The following is a 3,848-nucleotide window of genomic DNA, read 5'->3' as shown; positions in this document are numbered from 1 at the left end:
TATCAGAAGTATGGGGTGTTTGTAGGTGAAGCCTGCCATTTACGCAACGGAGAAGACTAACGAACAAAGAATTTCTTCCCAGTGGGGTCACCACTATGTTAGTGCCTAAATCTACCTTAGGCTGAAGGAAGGAAAAATTCAGGGTAACCACAAACCACGCTCAGCCTCGTAGCTAGCCCTACGAGGACGGGAGAGGTCTCTCTGGGTCACGCTCAGTGAAAAATAGACGAACAGGGTCTGAGAGTGACTTTAAAATGGATACTAATTTTAGGCTAGGTAAATAAATATGAAAGGAGTATTTTGATGAATGACTGAGTTTTCTGGGATGTATGGGACCAAGGAACAGCATGAGCAGAGAATTTAACTCAAAGACGTAGATTATTTCGTGAGGCAAGACAGGCCGAAAGTCTAGCAATTAAATTTTAAATAACATGAAATGGAGAGATTTTTTAAGAGGGTGAAAAGGGCATAATTACATGAATCCTTTTCAACAGAAGAAAATATAGAACGTGAAAGCTTTCCCAAAGCAGAACAACAAAATGAAGTCTACCTTTTCTTTCTTAAAAGCTTTCACTGGAAATGAAATATGAATGAACTGTGAAACATAAAGAAATACATATGAAACGAAAAGAAAATACATTTTCTAAACTCACGCCACAGGAATCTCATGAACCAGAGCTGCAATCTTTCATTAATTCTCTGTCAAAATGTACAGTGAGTGACTGGGTTTCTCTCCCACAGTTTCCTAGAAATTCCAACCCTTTACAAAATGACTCTCAATACAATAAATAAGCTTTTCCATGAGAAATTCAATCAACCCAGGAAATGAAGAGCCAACCATCAGCAGTTACATTTAATTTTCTATGAGGACCAATTAGAAAAAAGAAAACATGAGCGTAGATTTTTTGGGTGGTTGTTCGCCTTCATTTGGCCACTTGGATAGAAGCCAAAAATGTTTTTTAAACTTTGCCTTTGATGTTGGGAAAAATTTATTGCAAATGAGTGGGCCCACTTGGAGAAAATTGCGAATCAAAATTTCGCGGAGCGGGAGTGATTTTGGCCTTTGGGTCTCTGTGCACCGCATCAAAAACTATATGCGTCGCGCCACTTTGGAGCTAGTTTTGAGGCACCTTCTGAAGTCACAATTGAGCCCAAGTGTGCTTGTTGGAAAGCCCTCCCTGTCTACTTTCCAACCCAAGTGAAATTTCTGAATTTGGTGCCCATTTGCCCCTCCAAAACTGTAATATCCCAACACTGCTTCCTGTGTGTCAAAATAGGGGCAGAGAGGTCACTTTTTGGGTGTTTTTGACCTCCTGAGGACTCAAAACTAGCCCAAACTTCTTGGCCATGCACCAACAGTCATGATTTTCCATGGAAAATCAAAAAATGTAAAATTTTTGTCATTTGGAGCTCCCTAGCGAAATCGCGCGCCAGGTGGCGCGACGCACAGGGAGAAAAAACCTGCTTTTTGTACACAAAATTTCAAAATGCAAAAGTTTGCTCCAAATTTCTTGAAATTTGGGCTGTACCTTCTCTATTACATTTCATGTTGGACCAATGAAGCCTCGGCCAGGATTCGGAGCCGATATTTCTCTTTTTGCCTCTTTTGTATTTTTGTTACCTTCCTCAATTTCGCCTTTAGGCTCCTGATTCTTGCTTTGGAGCTCATGTTTCGGGCCATGTAATGGTGATTCATGCGCCTTAGCATTTCTTTTTCCCTATTAGCCTTCTCCACCAGCTGCTACAAGTGAACATTCACTTTCTCTAAAACATACTCCCGGTCCTCATCTCTTTGCTCCATAGGTTTACCTTGTGCTGCCATGATGTGTTGCCGGTTTTCCTTGATCAGTTGCAACTCTATCTCAGCTTGCCGATCCTCAAGTTGTTTGTTCCTCTGCTCCAGATATTTCACGTTCCATTTTTCTCTTTCCAAGTCAATGGACAAGGCTTGAATCTCTGTTTGCTGCTCCTAGATGATCTCTTTAAGCTGTGTACTTTGTGGATCTGTGTCTGTATCATCATCATGAAGGAGAACGAATTCGGTCTCTCGTTCACCAGATGGCCCCTCATCATGCATTGGCTCCTTACCACTGTCCTGTACCTGTGGTACTGATGTCGGAAGTGAGGCCCCTTCCACCCCGGGTGGAGATAACACTCGCTTTGCTGTTGCAAACAAAGGTCTAGTCCCCTTCTGATATGTGATGAATACCGACACACTAGCAGTCTCATGGTGCTCATACTGATGAGAAGGACCACCTGTCTCATACTTGACCTCTGATAATCCCGGTGAAGCTCTGAAGAGGTCACGGGAGATGAAATCATCCCAAGTAATGCGCTGTAATCAAAGCTGATGAACCACCAAAATCTTGATAAGAGCAAAATGATAAACACTGTTAAGTTGCTGCTGAGGGGTTTTGTGCTGCATAAATGTGTTCATCCTGTCTATGTTCTGGCAAATGAAATATGGGATGTTCATCATCCGTACCCTGGTGAAATGCATGAGTAACCTAATGTGATAAGCATATAAACGAGAGAACCCTCCCTCACAGCTGAAATATTTCATGATTAACTTCATTAGTGGAGCATATTCATCTTTCAGATATCAGAATGGAAACACTCGTTTGAGCTACCTCAAGAAACCTGTTTTAATGTATGGCTCATAATGTTGTTGATCAATCTTCTGCTTCTTTTTCCATGGTTCTCCAATGTTCGGTATGCTGGTTGCTAATGAGACAGATTATGGTGTAAGTGTGAAAGTGACACCAGCTAAGATAGCATGATCTCCATGTAAGTGAAGCACAAAAAGACGAGCCAATTCATGATGAAATTGAACATTAGCCACCTTTTGACAAAACTCAAAGCATGACAGATGCTGGAAACACGACATAGCAAGAGGGTAGGCCTGCAATTCTGTAAGGGTGGTTGGTTCTTCTCTAACATGTCTGCCACTTTTATGAGGCCTCCAGGGAGCCTGCTCTTCCGAGGATGAGTCACTTTGGGTTTCCAGTTCATAATCCGATGAATGTTCAGATGCCATGACTGCTATACCAAATACCTTGAAGAAAAGATGTTGTATATAGACTGTGCTTGGATTGCTTTTATGATGTGTTGAAATCTGCCACCAAGGGGAAAAATGCGACAAGGGACTGTTAGGAAGGGGAGTAATATGAAGGGATTAGGGACTATGGGGAGAAATTTTTTTTAGGTACATGTAGGAGGGTTTGGGGAAATTTATATAAGGTAGGATTTTGGGGCTTTATATTTGACAAATGAGTGAAGGGGATAGGGAATAGGAGTTTAGTAATGTTTTAGGATAGGGAAAAATGGGAAAAATGGAATAGGGAAGACGGGAATGATGGAAAGAAGGGAAAAATGCAATGGAGGAGGAACCTTGGCACCAACACAATGAATTTGCAACCCTAACATCAATTGTTTTGATGGCTTTAAGTGGTAGGGTTTAAGATTTTTTGTTGCAACCATAAGCAGCCATAAACCATCATCATACTAACACAAAAATGAATGAAACACTGAGAGATCGACCCCACCTGGCAAATTCAAGGGATTAAAAGGCAATTTGTTGCAATTCTGAGCAAAATCGGGCTTTTATGTGTATGCGCCGCGCAGCATACCCAGTGCGCCATGCCATTTGAGTGCATCGCGCCCATGTTATTTAATGTTGTGTGGTCGCGCCCAGTGCACCGCGCTCCCTCAGTGCGCCACGCCACTCTGCCTGTGTGTCGCGCTTGTCAAGACACCTCCAACTTCACCCACAACGTGCGCTGGCTCACCCAATCACCTTGAAATGCTTCTCTTTGACCTTGGTATGCAAAATAACATTGATCTTCATG

Source organism: Pinus tabuliformis, chromosome X (assembly GCF_031772625.1).
Source record: "Pinus tabuliformis cultivar Carrire ecotype Pingquan chromosome X, CPIR1, whole genome shotgun sequence".
Lineage (NCBI taxonomy): Eukaryota > Viridiplantae > Streptophyta > Pinopsida > Pinales > Pinaceae > Pinus > Pinus tabuliformis.
The sequence above is the reverse complement of the archived record's forward strand: the minus strand, read 5'-3'. Positions refer to the sequence as shown.